The sequence below is a fragment of the Fukomys damarensis genome, unplaced genomic scaffold (assembly GCF_012274545.1).
Source record: "Fukomys damarensis isolate Sample0158 unplaced genomic scaffold, DMR_v1.0_HiC HiC_scaffold_21, whole genome shotgun sequence".
Lineage (NCBI taxonomy): Eukaryota > Metazoa > Chordata > Mammalia > Rodentia > Bathyergidae > Fukomys > Fukomys damarensis.
Genome location: NW_022900933.1, coordinates 15,801,919 through 15,829,051, shown reverse-complemented (window position 1 = coordinate 15,829,051; position 27,133 = coordinate 15,801,919). Strand labels below are relative to the sequence as shown.

Here is a 27,133-nt window from a genome sequence, read left to right as displayed (position 1 = left end):
CTCCAACCCCACCCCCAGTTTGGATAGTTTAATCCTTGGAAAAGGGTATCTTAGTGAGAATTTTGATTTCTTTGAATCTTTTAGGAATTTAAAAACTGAACTAACACATGCAAATGTAGTTTTGACTATGGTTATGGGTAAGTTAGTAGAATTAGCAGTGAGGCATAGTTAAAAGTCAACAGTGTGTTTTGATATGTTTTAAGAAATTTTATCTCATTCATTTGGACATATTCAGAGCTGTGATGTTTGCTTAGCATACAAAAGGTAGAATGCTTTGCTTAGCATACAGAAGGCTCTGAATTCAGAGCCCTAGATCAAAAATCACAACCATATCTATATGTTAATACCAGTTAATACTTATTAAAAATTTCTTTTCATAGGGAAATGTAGTTGAAGAAAACTGTGCTATTTTGACTCTGTTAATCATTAAGAGAAGCTTATTCTTATCATAAAACTGTACCTCGCTCCAGTAACTTAGTTTACCTGATTTTTGACACATTAAAATGAAATAAAAGAATAGAGGCTTCAATATGACTCTATAAAATAATGACAGTGCTGTAGAAAGACATTTCCCAGAGTTTAAGAAAAGGCTTTTATATTTTAAAGGGCATTAAAACTTTTTACACAACTTTTATTTTTGTTACTGTATTTTTTAATTCTAAAATTTCTTTTGGTTTTTCTTTGTCTTTTATTTCTTGACTGATAATTTCTTTTTTAAAAATTTAAATAGCAATTTTATTTTCTCACCATTCTGTAGGCTAAAAGTCTGAGATTGGGGTGCCAGCATGATAGGGTTGTGGTGAGGGCTCTTCCCTAGCTTGCATATAGCTGCCTTCTCATTGTGTCCTCGCATGGCAGGTGCCTAGGAGCAAGGCCTCTCTGGTATCTTCACTAACCTCATTGTGAGAGCCCATTCTTATGACTTCATTTAAACCTAATTACTCCCCAAAGACTATCTTCAAATACTATCACGTTGAGGTTTAGGGTTTCATGTAAAATTTTTTTTCTTTTATGACAGTGTCTTGCCATGTTATGGCCCCCTCACTTCAGCTTCCTAAGTTGCTGGGCCTATAAGACATGCATCACTGTGCCAATTCATAGGAATTTTAAGGGGCACAGTTCTGTCCATAGTAACCACCTTTGTTATTCATATGTAATGGATTTGAAACCATTTCTTCCATTCTGTTGATTAGTCTACTTGCTGTTGATGCTGATTTCTACATTAGTAGTTATTTCAAGAGTGTCTGGTGTTGTACATTTGAACATTTCTACAAAAGCTCCTTTAAAGTACTTCTCACATAGTTCCAGTATCCATGTCCATCTCTTCATTGATGTAGTTTTTTCCTATATGAGTTAAGATTTTGTGATTATTGTGCCTAGTAATTTTGGTTTGAAACTATTTTCTTTGTATTCTGTAAAGAATGCTGACTTTTTTTTTTAACCTTCTGTGGTTGATGTTCCATGTCATTTCAATATTCAGAGCTTTGGCAGTGCTTTTCAGCTATGTCCCACATGTGATTCTACTCAAAAGTGATTTCAGAATTGGCTAGAGGCCTACCTGTTATCTGTCTTCAGAATACTTATTGGGTTTATTAGTATCCGATCCATACCTATACAGTTTGAACCCAGTAATTAAAAAATGACTTAAAAAAAACTTTATGGGATCCCTTTCCTGTGGACAAAGAGAAAATAAAAACACAAACAAAAATCAATGGGAATTGGCCTGCTTATTTGAAAGTAGGGCTCCACTGATCTGAAAAGAAGGTTTTTTTCTCAGAATTTTTGCTCCTCAGACTTTCCATCCCCAGATGCTCCTGCTGTTCCTGCTGCCCCCACCACGGATGACTTGGGACTGAGGTGTGAAAGTATGGAGAGAAAGACTAAAAGAATACTCAAGGGACTTTCCACAATTTCTCTGAGCTTTTAGGAGTTCCATTTTGGGGCCTGGAGCCAGAGCTAGTGGGTTTCTTCTGTTTCTGTGTGCATCATGGTGCTCATTTCTGAGTTTTAGCCTGATTGAGTTCAGGCTGGAAGAGACTAATGGGCAAAAATGGCAAACTTATTTGGTGATGTTCAGCATTCTGGCTCTCTTCCTGAATATACCTGTGATAATTACTTTTCAGAATCTTCAAATAGCTGTTTATGCATTCTGTCCCAGTTTTGTAGTTTAGTGGAAGATAAAGGGAAGTATTTACTCTGTCTTATTAAACTAGAAGTCTTCTCAATTAAAAACAATTTTTTAAATATTTTAGTTTAGTTTAATTTTAGTTTAGTTTTGAGACCAGGTCTCTCTTAAGTTGCCCAGGCTGACCTTGATCTCACAGTCCTGCCACACCCAGCTATTTCCAAAGTCTTTGTTTTAACTATATATTGAAATGATTTTTAGATGCATAGGAAGTTGTAAAGAGGACAGAAAAGTCCTATATGCCCTTTGCCTGGCTCACTCCAAAGGTTACATCTTAATAATACCCAAACTAGGAAATTGTTAACGCCAACTTTTTTTTCCAACTTATTATGAAGCATTTCATTTTATTAAATATTTTATTATGAAATATATTGCTAGAATAGAATGTTGAGCATCAATATATTTCCCACTGATAATTCAATAATTTTTGATATTTTCCATACTTGCTGTCTTACTTTTTTTGTTGCTGAGACAAAATATCTGACAACCACAAGTTAAAGGAGGAAGGATTTATTTTAGTTCACAGTTTGTAGAGGTTCCAGTCCATAGTTGGCTGGCTCCAAGGCAGGGTTTTAGGACAGCGGTGTATTGGAGAGGACAGTTTATTGGCATAGCAGGCAGAAGGCAGCAAATAGCAAGCTTGCCTTTCCCTTTTATTCCATCTGGGCTACACACCTTTTGTTTGGGTGGTGCCATCCACACCCATGGTGGAGCTTCTGTACTCATTAAATCCATTCAGCCATACCCAGAATTATGCTAATTCCAATCAATAGATTAATTTAGTACCACACCCCCTTAACCTCAGTATCACATGCCCTAGATCCAGCCACCTTTGTAAAACCCCATCTATGACCGCATAAGGCTTTGGGGGGACATCCACATATGGGTCATAACAGTTGCTTTTTATGTATTCAGTATGTGTGTATTCTTTTATATGAACTACTTGAAAATTTAAGACATTATAATTCACCCTAAATACTTAAGTATGCATCTTTTAAGTAAAAGGGTATCGTAGTAAGTATTCACTTAATAAATGCAAACTATGTTTCTGTATAATGCCAATAACATGATCACACCTAAGAAAATGAATACAGGTTTTTTGGAGGGGCAGGAGTCTTAATGTTCTATGACATTTCTTTTGAAATATCTTAGTCTTTTGAAGGCTTACGTTGTTGTTCAAAGATGTGATCCTCCTATTCATATGGTCTTGGTAATTACTGAGAATCTGGACCTCCATATGCAGCTGTGCAGTATATATATGCAGTTCAGTGGGACTCCCTATATTCTGTTGGCTCATTCTTCCCTCAACTCAGTCTTCTCACAGGTTCCTGAGCAAATACTCATTAAAATAGTCTTTACTGGGAGATTGTAACTTTACCAGACTAATTTAAAGACTATGGAATTTCTGATATGGTAGTACATCATGATTGTGTCTAACTTTAAGCAGTTGAAAACTTGACTACAAGGCTTAAAGAGAGGTTAGTTTTTCTTAAGACTGGAAGCGTTACCAATCTCTGACCTTAAACTGGATCCTTTTCTCATCTTGGAATTGTGGAACCATTTGCAACATTGAGAATCGACTGATCAACAAAGGAGACTTTATTCTTAGCCAAGAATAGGAGGAGTGGGAGATAAAACTCTCAAATTAGCTTTTTGCATTAAGGGTTAAGGGGTTATAGATATGAATGAAAAAATGAAAGGGAGGGATAAGCTGATCAGAAAGGAGAATAGTCATGTCTTTTTCAGGGCTTAGGGCATCACCTCTTTCTGCTCCTTTTATGATTTTTTTTCTGGTCATTGATATGGCTGTTGTCAACTGTCAGGGAATTGAGGAGTGTGTTATTTAACATGCAGATGGCTTAATAATGAGGTGCTATGGCATGCGCTCTAAAAGGTTCGCTAACACTGGGTTGGATAGAACCTGTCCAGGGGTCACTCTGGCAGCCATCTTGGACTCATCCTGTTTCGTTGGCCCACTTGAAGAGAAACTTATAGTTTATAGACACTCTTTCCTCAAAGATAAATAAGATTGTGGAGGTAGAAATTTAGCTATGCTAAGCAGGCAGTATGATACTGGGGCAGGTTAACAGAAGCATGCAGTTTGCTCATGTTGCTTCAGTGGCTCAACATTGTTAAGGCCTATAATTTTGTGACTTGCTTCACGTCCTAAGAAGGTGGTGTTAATAGCTTGTGTTATAATTAATAATTGTATTTATTTAACAGCTTCTCTTCAGTGGTAGATCCTTCGCACTAAGTTACATCCCTAGCCCTTTATCTATTTTTTGAGACCAGGTCTCACTAAGTTGCCCAGGCTGGCTCAAACTTGGAATTCTCCTGTCTCAGCCTTCTTGTAACTTCTAAATTGCATTTATTTTACTTAGTATGATGCTTAGCATATAGGTACTTTATGTAATATTTTACCTGGGTACTGTGGAAAACAGATTAAAAATAGGAAAAAAGAATTTTAAGTTTAGTTGTGAAGGTGAACTTTGGTAATACAAAGTGAAACTTGGTTTGAATTTTACTTTTTTTTTCTCCATTACCGGGGATCGAACTCAGGACCTTGCACATGCCAGGCAGGCACAGCGCCACCGAATACCTCCCCAACCCTTGGCTTGAATTTTAGAACCTGGAGCAAGCTATTGAATTTATAAACTTCCATTTTCTCATCTGTAGAATGGGGTTAATAATACCTGACTTTTAGGGGTAATTGTAAAATGTGAGGGAGATAATTCCTATAAAGAACCTAATATAGTATGTGCTGCACTAGTAGTGCTACAATAGAAGATATAATTGGTAGGTGGACATAGTGTACTAATGTAATATTTATTGGGGTTGTTAGAAAGATTAGAGATCATATAAAGGCTGGTCAAGATTATGATGTAAATTTTTAAAAAATTATTACAGTTAAAGACACATTGCCATTAACCCCTCTAAGAATACTCCCTCTACCTTGGAACACCTACCCCATCATTCTTGTTATTTTCTGAAGCTGTTCTAGAAGTCCTCTTTAATGTCTTTACAAGGTACAATAAAAAAAATATGGTGAATGCTGCTGCCAAATGCCGTCCATTGGAAAGGCAGGCTTGTAAAAACATTATATGTCCTTATCCACCTTATTCACAGGAACTAGCATTGTGCAACTTCTGTCTCTTCCCCAAAGTAAAAAAATGACCACGGAAGGTAAACATTTTGAATCAATTCTGAATATCAAGGGAGCCGTGACACTGCAACTGCCGTTGAAAGCTTCAAACACAATTAATATTGCTATGAACATCCTTAATACCTCTGTTGACTTGTGCAAATGTTTCTCCAGTATGCACCAAGGAAAGGAATTGCTGACTTGTTACTGACATTACTGAATTTCAGTAAGTGATTCCAGATTGTTTTCCAGAATGGTGGCCTAGGTTATGCTCCCACCAACAGTGTATTAGGGTTCCCACTTCCTTAAATATGCATGTCACTTATCCGTCTGTTTAGTTTTGTCAATATGATGCAAATAAAGTAGAATTTTGTTTTAATTTGCATTCCTGTCACTAAGAATGAGGTTGACGTCTCTTTACGTGTTAGTATTTTATTTTCTCCTACATCTTAAAAGTGGTATGTAGCATATTGTATTTTTGAAAGTAAAAATAGACTAATTAAAAATGTACTCTACCCACAGATCATAGCTGTTAACATTGCTTACATTTTTCTAGTCTTTATACACAGACTCATACATATATATAGATTTGTATTTGTATATTAATGGTATCATATAATTTAATAGCTTACATTTTTTATTTCATAATTTATGATCATTTCCCCATGTTTTTCTGTATTACTATGTAGTCTGTATGTGGTTTTAGTTTTCTGCTACAGGACATTTATACTATTTTTGGTTTTTCTCTCATTAATACCACTTTGGTGAACTGCTAAGCCTACCTTTTGGAGAGGCAAAAAGTTAGAGAGGGATTATGCTCATGCTGTCTTGTGAAACTGGGTTTTATTTGTAGTTGCAGGTTATTTTAGGCTATTTTCTGCTTGGATTCTAGGGCAGCTGTTAATACTAGATTTTATAAAAAGATATCTCTAGCCCTTGATATCCCAAGACTTTTCAATTAGACCTAATATCCTCTTTTTTTCTCTTTGGTAAGGTTAGGTTAGCATATAAGGAAAAAGTAAGAGTAGGCTTAGACCTATGCTTAAATATCACTGACCCCTTTGATAGAGCGGTTTCTAAACTTCAACTATAGAGAACCTTCAACTATAGAGAACCCAGGCATAGTGGCACATGCCTGTAATCCCAGCACTTGGGAGGCTGAGGCAGGAAGATTGCTTTGAGTTCGAGGCCAGCCTGGGCTGCATAATGAGTTCAAGGCCAGGCTGAACTACATAGCGAGACCTTGTCTCACAACATTAAGAAAAGAAAAAAGAAACTGATAATTTCATTTTATTTTTCAAAATATTAATAACCTTTTGTAAAAACAAGAATGCTCAAAATAAGAAAATATGGAAAACTATAATGAAAATTAAATTCACGTTCTTCTTCTACTTAAAGATAATTGCTGTTGCCATTTTGCTTTGTATCCTTTTATGTTTTTCTTGGTGATGTGCTTGAACCAGCTAGAACTGGCTCACAAAGTCAACAGTTAAATTTATGCAAACCCAAGTTGTTGGTAGCTTGATATTAGCCATCATGGGAGTAGTTATAGCATGAAAATTGACAAATATTAAAATTAGAGCTGGGTATTTAGCTCAGTGGTTCTGCCTCCTGCCTTGCAAGAGCAAAATCCAGAGTTTGATCCCCCGTACCAAAAAGGGGGGGCAGGACTTCCTTCTCCCTACTGAATTCCTCCCTGAGCCAATTTATCAGTATAATACTGCATATATACTATATATCATGTCAATAAATATAGATCTATTTTATATTTAATGGCATCATAGAGGTCTACCATATGTGTAAAATGGCAATTTTCAGTTTGGTCCTCGAACCAGAGGTATCTAATTGGTCTTATTTCTATGCAACAAATTCCTAGATACATTCATTTTAAAGTCTTCAGATGCATACTACAAAACTCTAAAGGCTGTATCCCTCTATAGTAGAACTCAGTTCACCTGCATGATCCTCAATAATAAAATTTTTGTGTGTGTGACTTACATTTTTTAAAGGATTGAGGAATATAGCTAAGTGGTAGATCATCTACCTAGAAATGCACAAGACATCTGAGTTCAATCCCTAGCATCAAAAAGCAAAATATGGTTGATAAACAGGAAAACTGTGCTCTTCAATACGTATCTAAAATCGTGTGTGACTATACCTTTACCTACCATTAATCCTTCTGTGATTGATTAGGCCATATTCATTCCTTATCTCTGTCTGGGCATGTATCATTATTCTGAAATACCACTTTAAAATGTATTAAGATTTATCAGCTGGGCGTGCGGTGCATGTCTATAATCCTAGCACTCAGGAAACAGACAGGAGGATCATCTTGAGTTTGAGGACAGCCTGGGCTACAAAGTGAGTTGAAGGCCAACCTCAACTATGAAGTGAGACCCTGTCTAAAAAAAAAGTTTTTATTGGTTACTTATTCACAATAATTAAGATACAGAATCAACCTGTGTCCCCTGTTAGATGACTGGATTAAAAAAGTGCTCCCTGCTATCTGAAATAGAAGACAGAAGAAATCTTCACTTATAGTAGTAGTTTTAGTTCTTCCCTGACAAGCATAGCTGTAAAAGATTTTTAAAGATTTAAATCTCTGCTGATTTATTGCTTTGTAGAGTTCATTTCAGCTCTCTTAAGGAAGTGTTTCTCTAAATTTTAATGATGTACTGTTATCAGTAGAAAAGGAAGCAAATTCGTATTTTTAAGTGCTATTAAGATACCAGTTCAAAAAATAGTACATAGTAGTTTAATTCCTTGCAATCCTGTGAAAATAGGCCCTGTTTTATATCCCCCTTGGTGCTGAAAAGAAAATCAAATCTGAGAGATTTTAAAAATTGTCCTATGTAGTGTATCTAATAAGCAGAGAAATAAAGTTTATCATATACTTTCAGTAAACATTTTTAGAGTCTACTATGTGCTGGAACCTGTTGTAAGTATCAAGAGTTTTAAAAAAAACAATTAAGACTTAGTTTTTTTGTCCATAGGAACTTAGTCTTATAAAGAAGACATTCAGTAGGGTGGTGACTCCTATAACAAAGATATCTAAAGAATGACTTAAACAGTGGAGAGAACTTCTGACTTCAGAGGATTGGGGAAGACTTCAAAGAAGGATAGGATCTTTGTTGTTTCAGCAGATAACATGAAAAGTTCTTTTGATAAAAAATTTTCTTTCATGTTTAATGAAATTTTACCATAAATTAATGTTTCTAGAAGTAAATTAAATCAGTGATAAAGTTCAAACTACATTTGCTCTCTACCCCAGTTAAAAATTTTTTTTGATTTCGTTTTTTTTTTTACATGCTGAGGATTGAACTCAGGGCTTTGCATGTGTTAGGCAAGCACTCTACCACCCCAGCCTATCCCAGTAATCTGTGTTTTTCTTTTCTCTCTCTCTCTCTTTTTAAGTGCTTCCTTCTCACTTTAGAATTTTTAAGGTTATGTTGTATTTTATGATTTAGATGTCCCATAATGCATTTGACTAGTCCCATTTTTTAATATTTGACTGCAATTTTTAGAATTATAAATGATGGTACAGTGAACATTCTTTTACATTCATCTTTGTATACTTGTATATTATTGTTAATGTAGTTCAAGAAACAGAATGTTGAACCAAATCTGTATGGATTTGTATTTCTTCTTTTGTCATCTGACATTATCTATTAACTCTCCCTCCCCTTTTTTGAAATGCTCTTTACTTGTTTTTGTAACGTGGGTTATGTTAAGAGTTTTGGGGGCACATACATTTTCTCATTTTCGTTAAGTAGATAAAATGTAGGTTAAATTTCTGTTGACCTTTTGGTATCTTAGCCTATAGATCAGTGGCGGCCAACCTATAGCACACGTGTCGCAGTGGGCTGTTTATATCATTGAAAGCTCTAGAATGTTCATCATCACTGCTATAGATTAATATACTATTGTATATAACCTGCATGTCTCTGGTTATATGGCTTAAAATCATTTAGTGGAATGCCAGTGGAAATCAAGACATAAATATTGCAGTCTCATTTTGAACAGTGACTGTTACAAGATTTTTTTCATCCCTAAAGGTAGTCTCTTAAGTATGATAGCAAGGATGGAGTTGATTTTGTACCCTTTCCCTTGTTTAGACTTAGGTCTATTCTCTTAACAGGCTAGTATTAGATTACTAGCTCCAGAATGATTCCAAGGTTCACAAAGGTTTCCTAGTCATATTGGGACTTGGCAGACTAAAGCTAAATTCTGGAAAATGAATTACAGTTGAGACAAAGGATAGAAGGTATGTGAGTGATATAGAAAATTAGCTACCTTATGATACTGAAGTGTTTTATTATAAAATCAAGCTGGGCTTGGTGGTGCACGCCAGTAATCCCACACTCAGGAGGCTGAGGCAGGAGGATTGCTGTGAGTTTGAGACCAGTCTGTGCTACATAGTGAGTTCCAGGTCAGTCTCAACTACATAGTGAGACCCTGTCTCAAAAAACAAAACAAAACGATAAATAAATATAAATGAAAAAAATCATATCTCTTGGTGGTTTTGTTGGTCTTAAAAATGATTTCTTAGTTCCTTGCTGTATTCAACTCCTTTAGGACATTGTGTCAAGAAGTATGTATATTCAAAAGCAGAGTAAACTAAAGTTGGGAACTTGTTAATTGGTCAAGATGATGGGAATTTTTTTCTATGTATATGGCTGTTATACATTTTGACATTTAGATGTAAGGTTTTTTTTTTTTAACTCATTTAACTTTGATTTTTTTTTTCTACTTTTAGAATCTGGCAGATGGAAAAGACAGTAGTTAGCTTCTTGGCTGAGGAAAAACTCCTTTTCCTTAAGAAAATTACAAAATCTAGCAGTGCATTAATTTTTGTTCTTAAGTAAAGATGAAAGTGAGTGAATCACTGGCTTTTTCTGGAACTTATAGTATAGCTATAATTTTCTTTATTTCTGTAAATTTGCTTCTAACAGTGAATGCAGAATGATACAGTAGATGCCCATATATTTAATACCATTGCGTACTGATCATAATAGTTTTTTCATGTAATTTTTTTCTGAGATTGTGTTCTACAGTCATGTCAGTCACCTGGCTGGTAAAATTCACATTCAAATCTAGGATTTGTCACAATTTTTGGAATTTTCTGGAAAACAAATCCATTTAGTGTATGTTTCAATCTTTCTTTCATTTGAATTACTGTTTTTAAAAATAGAGAATAGGAATCTTGCTTTTGTAGAAACTTTATGTATGATATAAAATAAATAAGCTGTTTTTAATCCATGAAGTCTTTTATATTTGATTTTAAAACAATTAAAAATGTAAAACTGAATTGTTAGACCTATAATGAACAACATTAAATTTTAAAAGAAATAATAACAATTGTGTATGAATAATTTAGTCTAATAAACTTCCACCAAATATATTTTCTGATGTACTACTATTGAAAGTTTAAGCTACTTCTGACTTAAAAATAAATAAATTTCCTTAAAAGGAAGTTATATTTTATTAGGAAGGATTTTTCCCAAATTCTATTTTTACTGGACAGTTTTCTCCTACTAGAAATCTTAACAAAATATGTAATAGTTTTTTTATCTTCCCCTTGACTTCTTTTTTTTTTGGTACTGGGGATCGAACTCAGGACCTTACGATTACAAGGCAGACCACAGCACCACTGAACTAAATCCCCAGCTCCTCCCCTTGACTGCTTATAAGCTTAGTGTTTAGAATTAGGCTATTTATCAAATTCTCAGTAAAATCTTTTTGAGTTGGTTGATGCTGAGGACCTTTAAAATCTTTGGACTTCATTGTGTAGAACAATTTTGAACTAGATTTTTTTTTTTTTTAATTGTGCTTTGTTTTTCTGCCAGAATTTCCAGATAGTATGCTGTTAAAACTAAGAGGCAATTTTCTTCTATCTATTGGGCAGCCTAAGGGAGAGTTATTCAGTTGTTTTTTCTTTGGGGTATGTGCTTACCAGCCATAGGCAAACCTACTGCCAAAATACCCACTAGAGCAGAAAACTGACCTACTTAATGCTGACAAGTTAAAAACTAAGTGTGGTATTGTGGCAGCTTTGGATTGTTTTCCTTCTTTAGTGGTAGATGGGGTGGGGGTAGAAAAAAGTAGAAAAGATACAACTGCTGCAAGGGATTAAGTAATGTAGTACATGAATATTTAATTATCTGCAATCAGTTTGATTGAATTGCTCATTTGGTGTAATTTGAAAGTCTGTAAAATGTAGCAGTTCTTTTTAATCACTTAAAAAAACCCAAAACATAAATTTCTAGGACTTTCATGGTGATAATCTAGAAATGCTCACTAGTTAAGGTTGTTAGCATTAAATTTATTTTGCAAAAACTTTTCAGTTTAGGGCAAGGATTGTAGCTCAGTACCTAGAATATGCGAGGTCTGAGTTCAATTCCCAGTACTTTAGTTCATTGTTTTTTCAGTATATTGTACTTAAGAGTTTGTAGATATCGAAATAAAGAAGAATGGTTGGAATACTTATTTGTAGCAAGTTAATGTAGACCATAACAACTTATTGGTTCTATTGTTCGCCTAATTTTTTTACTACTCTCAACACTAGTGTGTGCATTTTAAAGCTGTGCCATCGACTATAGAAGCCACTAGCCATACATGGCTTTATCAATTAATTTAAACTGAAAAAAATTAAAATTGATTACTCAAACTAGCCACATTTCATGTGCTCATTAATTAGTGCCCACCATATTGCATAACACAAATAAAGAACATTTTCATTGATACAGAAAGTTCTTTTGGATAAGACCATGGTCAAGGCTGCCCCATTGTACTTTACTTTGAGGTTTTTCAGTCTTGGCACTGTTGACAAGTTGGGCCAGATAACTGTTTGTTTTGGAGTGCTGTCCCTATAGAATGTTACCAGCATCCCTGGCCTCTACTCACTAGAAACCTACTCGGTCAGGACAGCAACAGAACATCTCCAGTGTGTTAGCAAGATTTCTGTTACTATAACAAATACCTGAGACAATTAACTTATAAATAGAAAGTTAATTTTGTTTTTGTTTTCATTTAATATATGTATTTTTAATATAAATTTTGTTTTACTTTGTCCTATTCCCTCCTTCAACACCCCCCCGTACAAAAGCTTTGTTTCCCTTTTCCTTCTATTTTCTCTTTTTACTTGTCCCTTCCTTCCTTTTTCCCCTCCCTCCTCCCTTGTTCCCCTTCCCATTTGAACACTTTATTCCCATTTCCCAACATCCATTGTACATTTCAGTCCTTATTTCACTTTTAGATTCTCACATCAGAGAAATAATGTAGTATTTAAATGTGTGTTTGATTTATTTCACTTAAGAGTATGGTCTTAAGGTCCATCCATTTAGCTATAAATGAAGCCCATCCTTATGTATGGAAGAGTAGTACTCCATTATATAAAAGAACCACATCTTCTGTATTCACTCATAATTTGATGGCCATTTGGGCTGTTTCCAACATTTAGCTATTACAAACTGTGCTTCTATAAACATGGATGTGCATATATCACTGTGATATGATGCTTTTAATTCTTTCAGAAAAATACCAAAAGCTTTTAGGTATACCTGGGTGAAATGGAACCTCTAGTTTTAGTTTTTTGAGAAATCTCCACACTGATTTTTCACAGTGGTTGCACCAGTCTACACTCCACCAACAGTGGAGAGGGGTTCCCTTTTCCCCACAGCCCCTCCATCATTTGTTATTTGTTGATTTCTTGATAGCAGCCATTCCTTCTGGAGTGAGATAGAATCTCAGGATTGTTTTAATTTACATTTTCACAGAATGACCAGAGATATTGGACCGTTTTTCATATATTTATTTACCATTTCTAATTCTTCATCTGAGAAGTGTCTTCATTTCAGATGCCCATCTTTGGATTGGGTCTTTAAATTTGGGGGGTGTGATTTTTTTTTTTTTGAGTTCTTTATGTATTCTAGATAATTGTCCTTTATCTGAATAGCCGGTAACAATTTTTTTTCCCACTCTGTGGGCTGTCTCTTCACTCTTTTGGTGATTTCTCGTGCTGTGCAGAAATTTTTTGATAAGACGAGGTCCCAGTTGTTGATTTTTTGTAATATTTCCCATATGGTCTGGGTTTAGTTCATGAAATCTTTGCCCCTCCTATGTCCTCAAGTGTTCTACCTATTCTTTTTTCCAGCAAATTTTGTGTTTCTGTTTTAATATTTAGATCTATAATTCATTTCAATTTTAAGTAAGTGCATGGTGAAAGATATTGGTGTAGTTTTAGTCTTTGACATGTGAAAGCCAGTTTTGCCAGCTCCATTTATTAAAGAGGCTATCTTTCTTCCAGTAAAGTGTTTGGCTCCTTTGTCAAAGATGAGTTGGTTGAGTATGTCTGGAGTCTTTTCTGCCTCCTCCAGTTCCCTCCATTGATCCTCAGGTCTGTTCTATTGCCAGTACCATGCTGTTTTTTATCACAGCAACCTTTTCAAGTCAGGGATTGTGATATCCTCTGCTTTGCCTTTGTTACCCAGAATTAATTTTGGTATTCTTGGTCTCTTCTGGTTTCAAATGAATTTTAGGATTCTTTTTTCTAATTCTGTGAGATAGGTTGTTGGGATTTTGCTTGGGATTGCATTGAATCTGTATAACAATTTTGGAAGTATGGCCATTTTCACTATATTGGTTCTTCCTAGCCAAGAACAAGGGATATTTCCATTGTCTGATATCCTCTTTGGTGTCCTTTTTCCCAGTACTTTAGTTTTCAATGTAGAGGTCTTTTACTTCCTTCATTAGGTTGATTCCTAGGTATTTCATTTTTTTTTTTTTATGTTACTGTGAAAGGGATTTTTTCTCTTAATTTCTCTCCATGAATCTGTTTTTTTGTGTTCAGGAAGGCTGTTAACTTTTGAGTGTTGACTGTATCCAGCTATGCTACTGAATTTGGTTATTGAATCTAAAAGTCTTTTGGTGGAGTTTTTGGGATCTTCTATGTAGAGTATCATGTTATCTGCAAAAATGGTAACTTCTTCCTTTCCTATCTTTATCCCTTTTATTTCTTTCTCTTGTCTAATTGTTCTGGCTAGTGTGAGAAAGTTAATTTTGGCTCAGAGTTTTGGAGCTTTTAGTTCATAATTCATTGACCCTCCTGCTGTGGACTTATAGTGAGGCAGTACACGGTGGAAGGGCATTGCAGGACATTTACCTCTTGGTTGGGAAGCAAAAACGACAGGAAAAAGAAAGGACTGGAGTCCCATCCCCTTCACATACATGTCCCCAGGGACTGGAAGAGCTATCACTAGGCCCCACTTCTTAAAGTATCACAGTCCTCAGGCTGAGGATATAGCTCAGTAGTAGAACACTTGCCTAGTATGTGCAAGGATTCCCAGAACCCCACCACCCCGCCCACACACACACACACACAAAAAAAAAAACCACTCAGAACAAGTCTTAACACATGGGGTTTTGCAGGTATTAAAATCCAAACCAAAAGCAGCCAGTATCCCCAAGGGGAGCAGAATTGACCCTGCTTCAGAACCACTTAACAACTTATGCATCTTATCTTATCAGCTTAAACATGAGTTCTGTATCAGTCACCTTTTTGATGCTTAAAAAGTTGAGTGGCTTAAATAAATAATGGTTTGTAATTGGTGATCTGGTAGTTTGGCTTGAGCTACACTGATCTTGATGGTCTGCTGGGGCTGGATTATATACAGTAGCCTCCCTTGTGTACTGTATTTTTTGGTTGGCAGAGTTGGGGCCACTGTAAAGGTAAAGGAGTACTCTATGTAGTCTTTCCAAAAGGCAGATTCATTCCCCTGATGGATTCAGAGTTGTAAACGTAGCAGGAAATGACAAATCCCAATATGTAAATACTTTTTAAGCCTGGTATATTATGATTTCTAGTATTCCATTAGTCTGAGAAAGTGACATGGCCAAGCACGAACTAAAATGGTAGAGATATAGATTCCATCTTTTGTAGGAAAAGTAACAAAGTCAAAAAGCAGTATTCTGGGAAGCTGAGCAAGAGGATCACAAGTTCAAGTCCTGCCTGGGGAACTTAGTGAGATGCTGTCTCAAAATAATAAAAAGGGCTTGGAGATGTAGCTCATTGTGAAGGCCCTAGTTCAATCCCCAGTACTACCCCACCCCAAGAAAGCTCTCAGACAAAACTGAACATTCATACCTATAGATGAAAAAGAGAGATGTAATTCCAGGTGAAGTACAATAACATAGATAACAACCACGGACACAGGAAAGAAGAAACATGGGTAAAATTAAATAACTGAGTTATTTGAAATAACAATGGACATAAAGGAGGAGGAGGAGAGAAAGAGGAAGAAGAGGAAGAATAGGAAAAGGAAGGAGGAGGAGAAGAAAAACAAATGATAATTGGTAAGGTACCAAAAACAATACTAGTAGATTATATGCAAAGTTGGTACGATTAAAGGCTGGGGATGTAGTTCAATAGTAGAGCACTTGCCTACTATGTATAAGGCCCTGGCTTCAATCTGTGGTACTGAAAAAGTGGCCGCAGTAATTCTTCAGTCTTTATTATAACCCTTTACAATGTGGCTTTGCTACTTTTCCTACAAAAGATGGAATCTATATCTCTACCCTTTGAGTTCCTCACAGAACTAGAAAAAACAGTTCTAAAATTCATAAGGAACTGGAGGAGACCCAGAATAGCAAAAGCAATCCTGGGCAACAAGAACATAGCAGAAGGCATCACAATATCTGACTTCAAGTTACACTGTAAAGTAACAATAATAAAAATGGCATGATATTGGCACTAAAACAGATATGGATCAGCAGAATAAAATAGAGGATACAGAAACATAACCAGATGTGTTCAGCTATTTGATCTTCAACCAAGGGGCCAAAAACATATATTGAGGCAAAGATAGCCAGTTTTCCCAACACCATGTTTTAAATAGGCTATCTATATGCAGAAGATGGAAGCTAGATCCAAGTCTCTCACCATGTACTAAACTAAAATTAAAATGGATCAAAGATCTAAACATTAAAGCAAATAACCTACTGGAAGGTAAAATAGGTAAAACACTTGAAGTCATATGTATTGGCAAGGACTTTATGAGCAGAACTCCAGTTGTACAAGAAATATCAGCAAGAATCAATAAATGAGATTCTATTAAATTTAAAAGCACTGCACAGCAAAGGAAACAATCAGTAGAGGGAAAAAACCTATAAAATGAAAATATTTGCCAACTATAGGACTGAAATCTAGAGTAGATAACTCAAAAGATTAGACCCTCCCCAATGAGTGATCCAATCAAAAAATGGACAAGTGAAATGAATAGACAGTTCGAGTACAAAAGGCCAATAAACATATTAAAAAATTCAATTTCTGGCCATTACAGAAATATAAATTAAAACAACACTATAATTTTATCTTATACCAGAAAGAATAGCAATCATCAAAAAATCAAATACAGAATAAATGCTGGTATGCCTTTGGAGAAAAAGGAACATTTCCATATTATTGTTGGGAACTAGTACAACATTACAGAAATCGGGTAAGTTCTCAAAGAACTAAACCCAGCTATTCTTCTAGAGCTAAAAGACATTGTATTACAGCAATACATACACAACAATATGCTATAAATATAGCAGCCCAGTAATAGCCAAATCCTGGAAGCAGTTTGTATATCCAACAGACAAATGGATAAAGAAAATGTATGTATACACAGTTGAATACTACTTGGCTATAAAAGATAAGTTTGAGGACCAGGTCTGGCAAGCACAAGGTCCTGAGTTCAGTCCTGGGTACCACAAAAACAAACAAACAAAAAACAAGAAGAAGAAGATTGAGACATTTGTAGGAAAATGGATAGTATAATATAGGAAAATGGAGAGTATAATAAGTGAAATGAGATACCCAAGCTTAAATACAGTATGGTGTCTCAGTAAAATAAGGGTCTTATAGAAGAAAATAGGTAGATCTTTTGTAAATGGGAAGGGATTCAAGAGACTGAGGGTGAAGGAGTAGGGCAAGGGGAAGAGGAGGTAAAAAGACTGAAGATGAGTCATGTACATGTACCTAATACAGTGGATGTAAATATGTCATGAATGAGTAAAAAAAGTTAGTAATAATAAAAATGGGTAAAGGGTATCTAGAGATGGTGGGAGGGATATGGGTATGGATCGTAAGGGGAATAAATAAGGTATGTCATGTACATGTACCTACTCCCTAAGATGAATGTAAACTTCATGTAATGCAAAGATGTACTAATTTTTAAAAATCGGGTTAATGAAAAACATGATTTTCATATAATCTCAACATAAACCTTACCAAATATTTGCTTATTACAGTGAGAAAAATAGCAAATTTATGGTGGAGAAACTTGGCAGATACAACCTTAGCCAAGTGATCAAAGTTTGTACCAACTTACAGAATCTCCCAGCTTCTATTAAAATACCGTGAGAATGATACAACATCACTTTGTGATGTTCCTGCAGAAAATGCGTAGCCCAAATTTAAACATGAAAGAAAGCTAAATTGAAGGATGATCTTCAAAATAACTGGTCTGTGTTCTTGAAAAAGATCAGTCATAAAAGACATAGAAAAACTAGGGAACTGTTAGGAGAAAATAAAAATCTAAAGATTCATAATCCTGAATTAGATTTTGGACTGGGGAAATAAATAGCTTTAAAGGTCATTTTGAAGGCAATTAATGACACTTGCATATGGGTTATAAGTTTAACATTGATATAATACTGATTTGCTTAGCTATATTGTGGTTATCTAAGCAAATGTCCTTGCTCCTGGGAAAATACTGGAAAACTAGAGGGCTAAAATGGTATAGTGTGTGTAACTCATTCTCATATTGTTCAGAAAAAATGTGTGTGAGAGAATGATAAATTAGGGCAAAATTTAAGTAATACTTACAGATTTTTTTTCAGATTTGAAGTTATATAAAAATAGAAATTTATCTTAAAATTTCTCAATTAAAATCTTCATATACCTGAATTATAATTAAGTTGAGATTAAAGAATTTACTTTTGAAAAGGACAAAAATCATTCTCATCATTTAAAGTAAAGTAGTGAAGGAAATACTGGTCATATAGAAAAATTCTGAATTGTGAACATAAAAGGACCTGACTGTGTTTGTTGTTCTGTCATTGCCTAGTAACCTTGAGCAATTCATGTTCTATATTCATCTGCCCTAAATATTTACAAAAATAGATAATTCAAGAATTAAAAAACATTTTTTTCTTTTGGCAGAAAGTTTCCCAAGAAAAGGATTATTTGTAAATTTACTTGGCCTTTGTTCCAGACAAATACTTTTATGAATTTACATAAAGAAATGTGAAGGACATATTTCTAATTATTTCATAAAAGGCGATATTTTAGAGGTAGAATTTCTTTTTTAATTTCTTTGAGCTAATGTGAATGCAGTGTCACTTTAATAATAAGTTATACTCATACTATTAGATTAACATTTTTAAAAACTCAACTTTATAATAGTTCTGAGGAGCTGTTTAGCAATATGGTGGCTGTTAGAGTTTCAACTCGGCTTTGGGATCTGTTCCCACAATTGATGGCACATTTATAAGTGTGTCTGAATAGTCATGGAAGCACATGGCCTTGGGATCTCTGTCCTTCACCCTTCTGCTGTGGTACTCTTCCCTGCTTTGCTTCCCAGTCACCATGAGGTAAGCATCTTTGCTCCTCCACAGCTTTCCAAATAATGTGCTTTGGAGCAAGCTGATAATGTACTAATACCAGGAGCAAATTAAACCTATCCTCATCTAAGTTGTGAGTAGTTTGCTATTGTGTCTCAGCAATTAGAAAGGAATACAGAAAATTGGTACCAAGAGTGGGGTTATTATTATTACAGTCCTGATTATATGGTTCATAAGCCTTTGAAACTGGTTTGCAAAGGAAGTTTAGAAAAATTTATAGATGTGTGCTAGAGAAGCCCTAGAGCATTGTAAACAGTGCTTGATGAACAATAATGGTCAGAGCTCAGAAGACCAGGCTGCCAATAGGAAGTTCATAAATCTGACTAACAAGAGACCTAGGAAGCAGCCCAGTGATGCTTGTTTTACTGACATGCAGAATGTAAGAGTTGTAGGGTCAGCTAGGCTTCCACACAGATTTTAAAGGAAGCCTGGAAGGGCAGTCCATAAAGCTGAAGTTACAGAGGAGACCCCAGGAATTCAGAGATGCAAAAGATGTGGAGCATTTACTGAGGAGAGCTGCAGGCCATGAGTGGAACCAGCCTGAGAGGTTTTGTGGGCTAAAATTGTCAAAGCCTTGGGGGTGGGGTTGCCCACACACTTGGAACTCAGTTTACCACCGTCTTACCACTGTCCAGATAGGGTCTTACTAAGTTGCCAGGCTATCTTAAAACTTGGGGTCCTCCTGCATTAGCCTACTAAGTGGCAGGGATTTCAAGTGCTGGCCGTCACACCTGGCTTGCTCAGTTTATATCAACAGTTGATTGAACAGTGAAGTACTGTCAAAGAGAATGAATAGATTATAACTTATAACTTCAGGCAACAATATGAATCAGATTCATGAATATTATGTTGAATGAAGCAAAGTAGCTACAAAAAGGGTACGTGTGAGTCTTTTTATAAAATTCAAAACTGGCAGAACTTATCTATAATGCTAGATCTTAAGATGGTTAAGATAATAGCCAGGTGTGATGGTGCATTTCTGTAAGCCCAGAACTCTGAGAGGCCAAAACAGGAGGATTGCAAATTTGAGCCCAGCCTGGGCAATTTAGTGACTTAGGAGACCCTGTCTCAAAATTTTAAAGGGCTGGGAATGTACTTCATTGCAAAGGTCCTAGATTCAATTCCTAGTATTAAAAAAAATCTATCAAGTTCCTTAGTATAAACTTCTAAAATAGTATTTGAAGATAAATGTCAGTTGACTGATAGCACTATTATTGTCAAATAGTATGATGATATGGCTAGTATTGTTAGATTTCCTTTTTGAAAATATTCTTAGTTTTTAACATACATTTTCATGTTCTACTCTTCATCTTTTTTTTTTCTTCCCCTGTTACCGAGGATTGAACTTAGGGCCTTGCGCTTATGAGGCAGGCGTGATACCATTGAGCTAAATCTCCAGCCCTTAAATTGTTTTTATGTTCAGAAGTCAGGATTAGGATTGTTAGAAATCACTTTTCAAATACTTCATCTTCTACAAAGTCTTCATTTCTTCCCTTGAATGTACTAATCTCAACCTCCTTTGAACACATGTAGTAATTTATGCCTTTCATAAAGCATTTACAATGTTCCATTATAGTTTTTTTTAAATACTCTTGATTATAAGAACCTAAAGTGTAGAGATTGTCACTATTTTTCTGTACCCATTCTAATACTATCATATTGCATATGGTAGCTAACCTATAAATTTTTCATCTGATGAATTGCCTTGTTACCATTTCATGACTTAGTTTTGCATGTGTAATTTTCTCTTTAAACCAAAGATCTTTAATATACAGATTTTCTTTTTTCTTTCTAGATTTTCTTTTTGTTTTTTGCTTTTTACAGGGGATTGAACTCAGGTCCTTGCACTTGCAAGGCAGGCGGTGAAACCACTGAGCCAAATCCCCGGTCCTAGATTTTCTTTTTGACCATTTTTCATTTATGAACCTTCAGTCCCTGTTTATAAACTGTAATTGTATAACATTTACCCTTTACCAACCATAAATTTTCTTGGACAGGGAGATATCTGCAAAACAAAAACAAAAGTCCAAACCAAGTAATCTTTTTAACATCGCAGAACTATTATTTGCTACAAGAAAATGAGTACAATATTTTTTATCTTCACTCATATGAAAAAGGAGATAGATATGATTGGGTCATCTTGAATATGTTCCCCTGTATTACAGTAATTCTGGGTACATTTTCTTTTTCCTTTTTGGTACCAGAGATCAAATTTGGGACCTTGCACTTGTGAGGCAGGTGCCAGAACCACTGAGCTAAATCCCCAGCCCTCTGGGTCCATTTTCTACCCACCTTTTTTACAGCTTTTCCTCTTTTGGACCTATAGAAATGTGTGTGGAATGGGATTTGCCCTTAGAAATAACAATGTCTTATCATTTTTCTTTATGTATCTATAGTATTTTAAAGACCTTGTGATTTACCTGTTGGCATTTGATTTTTACCTAGGGTAATTAATTTTTATGTATTAGAGGAGATTGTAGTTCTATATTAGTGTGTGTGTTTGAGTTGTGGCAATGATTTGGAGTTATCATCTTCATTTTATCATTATAATATTGTTTTCGAAGAGAAAATTGAGAGCTTCCTCTTTTTGCGTGTGTACCCGTATTTTTTTTGGAGTTATATATTGGTGTATGCAATAATAGTTATATTACTAACAACAATTTTGTGAGATGTTTGTTATTCTCATTTTACAGATGAGGAAACTGAGGCTTGGTGAAGTTACGAAACTTGTCCAAAGTCTAAAGTGATACAGCTTCTAACAGGTACAGCCAAGATTCAGAGCCAGGTCTGTCCATCTTCAAAACAATCATGGCCATGTCACTTTGAAATAGTTGTGAAATATAAATCTTTAATAAGTTATATTGGTCTTAATATTGCTTAACTGTATTTAACACTTAGGGACTTCAATGATAAGGTTTTTTTGTCCCTCATAAAATTTCATTTATCTTGTAAATATTGTGAAAAATGGTATAATATAGTAACTGAAAGTTTGCATTCTGAAGACAGTCTGGAAGTTTGAGTTCTGAAGACAAATCTCTAAGCTTCTCCACTTGTGTGACATTGGGAAAGTTACCTTTTATGCCTCAGTTTTCCTGTCTGTAAAATGGTGATACTGCTATCATGTACCTGATAGAATTGTTGTGACGATTAAATGATGTAATATATACACAACACTATAACAATGCCTGTTACATAGTAAGCATTTAGTGCCAACTACAAGTATTATATATCAGCAACTAGTAAAGCAAATTATTATTTTTAATTCCTTGCTAGACAATTTAGATAAATCAAAGTTTAGGTAGCAATGTAGAGTACAACAAATCCTACATAAACCAAAATTAAACTTGAATAAATAAGACCTACAACAAATTTGACCAAGATTGATCTAGCATAAAACAAACTGGACAACTGTTTATAAGTCTCACGTGGATAAAGGACTGTATGTATATAAAGGACCACACATAAGTGCACTATAGAACACACATTGTGTTATGAATGTGCTTTTTCTGTTTTATCCTTGAGAGTGCAGCTTCAAAATAAAATTGTTCAAGTGGCCTTTAAGGAAGTAGTATTTTGACAGTGTTGAGTGGTGATTACTAACAAACAAAACTTTATGTATTCTGTAAAATGTTGGCAATATTTCATTACGTGCAAGAATGGTAATCAGAACTGACACTATGATAAATATGCACACTGATTGACCTTTGAATCTATAGGGCCATAGCATATTCAACTAGAATTCAGCCATACTTGTTTAGTGTAGCTGTCAGAATTCTACAGTGCTCTTTCAACTTTTACTTGATCCAATTAAAGGAAAATACATGTTAGTGACTAATAAATAAGTTTATACCAGTTGCTAAGTTTATACTATGAATGGAAGGTAACTGCAAAATTTAACAAGTTTGTAAAAAGTCAAAAGCTGTTATTTAAAGAACAGGCCTTGTTTTGTGTATGAGTCCAAGAACCCTATACCTTTTAATGTATGGATGGATTTAATTTATTCCCTTTATTTTGAAGGTATTGTGCCTTATCTATAACCATGGTAACATCTTTCTATTTATTCATATATTTGAAAATATTTTTACTAAGCTATTTTTCTCCCTAAAAGTTTTTTAAATCTTCTCACAAATTTAATTATTAAATTATTTTTTACTTATCGTATTATTTTTTGTTACTATTGTAAATGTTATGTTCTTCCTTTTTTAGTTTTCTGTTTATGATAGGGCTTTTTAAAGAGTATATTGTTTCTAGTGTAGAGATTTCTTTTTATTTATTCTGTATAAATTATGACTGTGGGAACTAGAGAAAACAATCCAAAAATTCATTTGGAACCAGAAGGGACCTAGAACAGCAAAAGTAATTCTAGGCAACAGAGACATGAGAAGGGGTATCACAATCCCCAACTTGAAACTATACAAAGCCACTGTGATTAAAAACAGCACTGTACTGGCAAAGAAACAGACCCAAGGATCAGTGGAATAGATTAGAAGATGTAGAAACAACTCCAGATGTACTCAGCTGCCTCATCTTTGACAAAGGAGCCAGCCATCCTCAGTGGAGGAAAGATAGCCTCTTCAATAAATGGTGTTGGAAAAACTGGATTTCAACCTGCCAAAGATTAAAACTAGACCCCTATCTTTCACTGTGCACTAAACTAAAATCAAAGTGGATTAAAGCTCTAAATATTAAAACAGAAACACTAAACTTGCTGGAAGATAAGTTAGGTAGAACTCTCGAAAACATTGGCATAGGAAAACATTCTATGAACAAATCCTCAGTAGCACAGGAACTAGCACAAAGAATCAACAACTGGGATCTCATCTTACTAAAAAGATGCTCTTGCAGTGCAGGAGACAACCTACAGTGTGGAAAAAATGTTTACCAGCTGTTCCTCAGACAAAAGTCTAATGTCTAGAATATATAAAGAACTCAAAAAATCAGGCCCCCCAAATATAAAGACCCAATCCAGAAATGGGCATCTGAAATGAGCAGACATTTCTCAGACAAACAAATAAAAGCAGCAGATAAAGATAGGAAAAAAATATTCAACATCACTGGTCACGAGAGATGCAAATGAAAACAACACTGAGATTCCACCTCACCCCAGAAAGAATGGCTGCTGTCAAGAAATTGGCAACAAATGCTGGCAGGCTAGTGGGGAGAAAGGAACCCTTTTTCATTGTTGGTGGGAGTACTGACTGGTGCAATCACTGTGGAAATCAATATGGAGATACCTCAAAGAACTAGGATTAGAGATCCCATTTGACCCAGCTATTCCTCTGCTGGGTATGTTTCCAAAAGAATTAAAAGAATCATACCACAGTGAAATATGTGCACCCATGTTTATAGTGGCGGCTAAAACTTGAAAACAGCCCAAATGCCCATCAACTGGAGACTGAAAAAAGATGTGGTTTTTCTATAAAATGGAGTACTACTCGGCTATAAGGAATGAGAAACTAGAGACATCTATAGCTAAATGGATGCACATTGAGGCCATACTCAAGTGAAATAAATAGGACGCATATATGTAAATATTGAATAGTTTCTGAAAAACTAAAAGTATAAATAAGGTTCAAAATGTATAATTGATAATATGAAATAGGAAGAAAAGGTCTAAAGGAGTAGGGGAAGTGGGAAGTAGGGGAAAGGTAAAAAGGGGAAAGAAAAAATATGAAGAAAGGAAAAACAAACAGTATCTTTGTACAACAGAGAAGAGTGGAGGGGGTGAAGGAAAGGCCGGGAATGGGGAAGAAATAAGAACCAAGATAAATCATGTAAAGATACAAGATCCCAATGATGAGTGTAACTGTATTGTATACCTGAAATGTACCAATAAACTTAATTTTTTAAAAAAGATTGACTGTGGGCCAGGGATTTAACTTAACTTGGTGGCACTGTTCCTGCCTTGCAAGCACAAGGTCCTGAGTTCGATCCCCAGGACCGCAAAAAACAAACAAACAAAAAAACCAAGATTATGACTGTGAAATGATTATTTTTCCTGGAAAAGATACTTGTGAGTATTTTTGAGACCAAGATGGAAATGAATTACTTCAAGATTATTTGTCTTTGTATTTTTCCAGGTACCTCAAGGTACTATGGTTTGGTGACTCTCTAAATTTATGGCTTGCGTTATTTTAATTTTTAAAAAATTATTAGTATAATGCCTTGTGGGGAGTTGGTGCATCTTCATTCCCCTTCTCATCCTCTTTCCCTTATTTCCCTTCCCTCTCCCTCCATCTCTTGATCACCTTCTCCTTTGATCACCTATCTCCCTATACTTCATATTCTCTTATCTTTTATTTTGTCTTTATTTATACTTTGAGTTTCTCATATAAGAGGAACAAGGAGATAGATAATCTTGTGTGCCTGACTTACTGTACATTATGATTCAAGGTGAATCCATTTTCCTACAAGTGACTGCGGTTTATCTTTCTTATGATAGAGTGGTACTCCATTGTGTGTAATACCACATTTCTTTATCCATTCATCTGTTGATGAACATATAGGCTGCTTCCAAGATCTGGTTAGTATGAATTATGTTGTTATAATCATGCACATGATTGTATCACTCTAATATGCCTTTAACCGTTTTGAGAAGATACATGGAGTGGGAATGGCTGGGTCAAAAGGTTTTAGTTTTCTTACTGATGGCTGTTCTTTCTGGGATAAGATAGAATCTCAGTGTTATTTTAATTTTCATTTCTTCATGTGTTGATTGGCCATTTGTACTTCTGAGAATGTCTTTTGATTTCATTGTCCATATTTTTTATTGAGTCTTTTATTTGGGGGGGATCTAGTTTTTTTTTTTTCATTCCTTTATATTCTAGATAGTAGACTTCTGGCTGAGGAATAGCTGGCAGTTGAGGTATTTTAGACCATCAAATAAAGTGAATCTGGGTTGCAAATATATGTGGAGGCCTACTTAGAAATACTTGTTCTGTTCAGCAGTAGAAAGGCAACTTAGAATGAGTGTACTGCTTTACTCTTTTTCCTGAGGATGAAACTGGGAGAGGGGAATGTAACTTTATATGCAAAAGATCTCTGTTAGATCGCCCTGGTGGATGGGCCTGAACTTGACTTCTGTTCTCTTCCAAGAGACCATCAAAATTCTGCTCAAGTTTATAAGTTAAGTCTCCAGGACAAAAACGGTTTCACTGTGCCACTGATTTCTTTGTGATTCTTGCTTCTCAGATTTTGATCTGGTAATTTCTTTGCCATATGGTCAGCTCTTGAATGCTTTCAATGTATTTTTTAAAATAAAATTTATCCATGACTTTTAGTTTTCATTTTCAGTGAAAAAACTGCATGAATAATCTAGCATGATGTTACTGAAGTGCTATTTTCTTCTAGTTTGTTTTTTTTCCTTTTTACGAGTCTTTTATATGCTTATCAATTACTGATTTTTTTTTTTAATTTTGGTTCTGGGGATGAAACCAAGGGCCTTGCACATGCTAAGTACACACTCCATCTTTGATCAATAGCCCCAGCCCTTGTTTCTTTTTTGTTTTTGTTTTTGGTACCAGGGATCGAACTTGGGTCCTTGTGCTTGTGATGCAGGTGGTTTTTAATATAAACATTTGAAGCTATACATTTAAAAGCATCTCATGAGTTTTTTTTTCTTTTTTTTTTTCAGCTTTAATTGAGTTTATTGGTACATTCTAGGGATACAGAACAGTTACATTCATTGTTGGGATCTTGTACCTCTACATGACAAGTCTTGATTCTCATTTTTTCCCCTTACCTCTGCCCTCCCTTCACCCCCTCCTCCCCTCCCCATCTACAAACACTTTATTTTCATCTTTTCATTTTCTCATATTTTTTTCTTTTCCCTTTTTACTCTTCCCCTACCCATCCCACCTTCCCTACACCTTTAGCTCCTTTCTTCCCATTTCTAAATGTCAGTAATCTTATTAGAATCTTATGCATTGTTGCAGATTGTTCACACCAGGGATCTCATGAGTTTTGAAATGGAGCTTTTGTTATACATATTTAAGCTTTAAAATTTTCTGATTATTTCTTTATGCTAATGACCTATTACCCACAAGTCATTTACAAGTATAATTGTGGGCAGGAGATTTAGTTCAGTGGTGTAGTGCCTGCCTTGCAAGTGCAAGGTCCTGAGTTCAATCCCCAGTATCACCAAA

The 27,133-nt window shown here is 35.1% G+C and overlaps 1 protein-coding gene across 15 annotated transcripts in view; it reads left to right on the top strand.

The window, feature by feature from the left end:
- The window catches only part of Numb (NUMB endocytic adaptor protein), a 148,664-nt gene that overhangs the window by 52,687 nt on the left and 68,844 nt on the right, over positions 1–27,133 (top strand). For 13 of the 15 annotated variants that reach the window (XM_010645442.3, XM_010645439.3, XM_033766673.1 and 10 more), the window contains one exon: positions 21,683–21,751. The exons of 1 other annotated variant lie outside the window; for it this stretch is intronic. The gene's annotated coding sequence lies outside the window, so the exon portion shown is untranslated. Of the gene's footprint in view, positions 1–21,682; positions 21,775–27,133 lie in introns of all 15 variants that reach the window. One more of the 15 variants, XM_033766669.1, reaches the window with a different exon arrangement.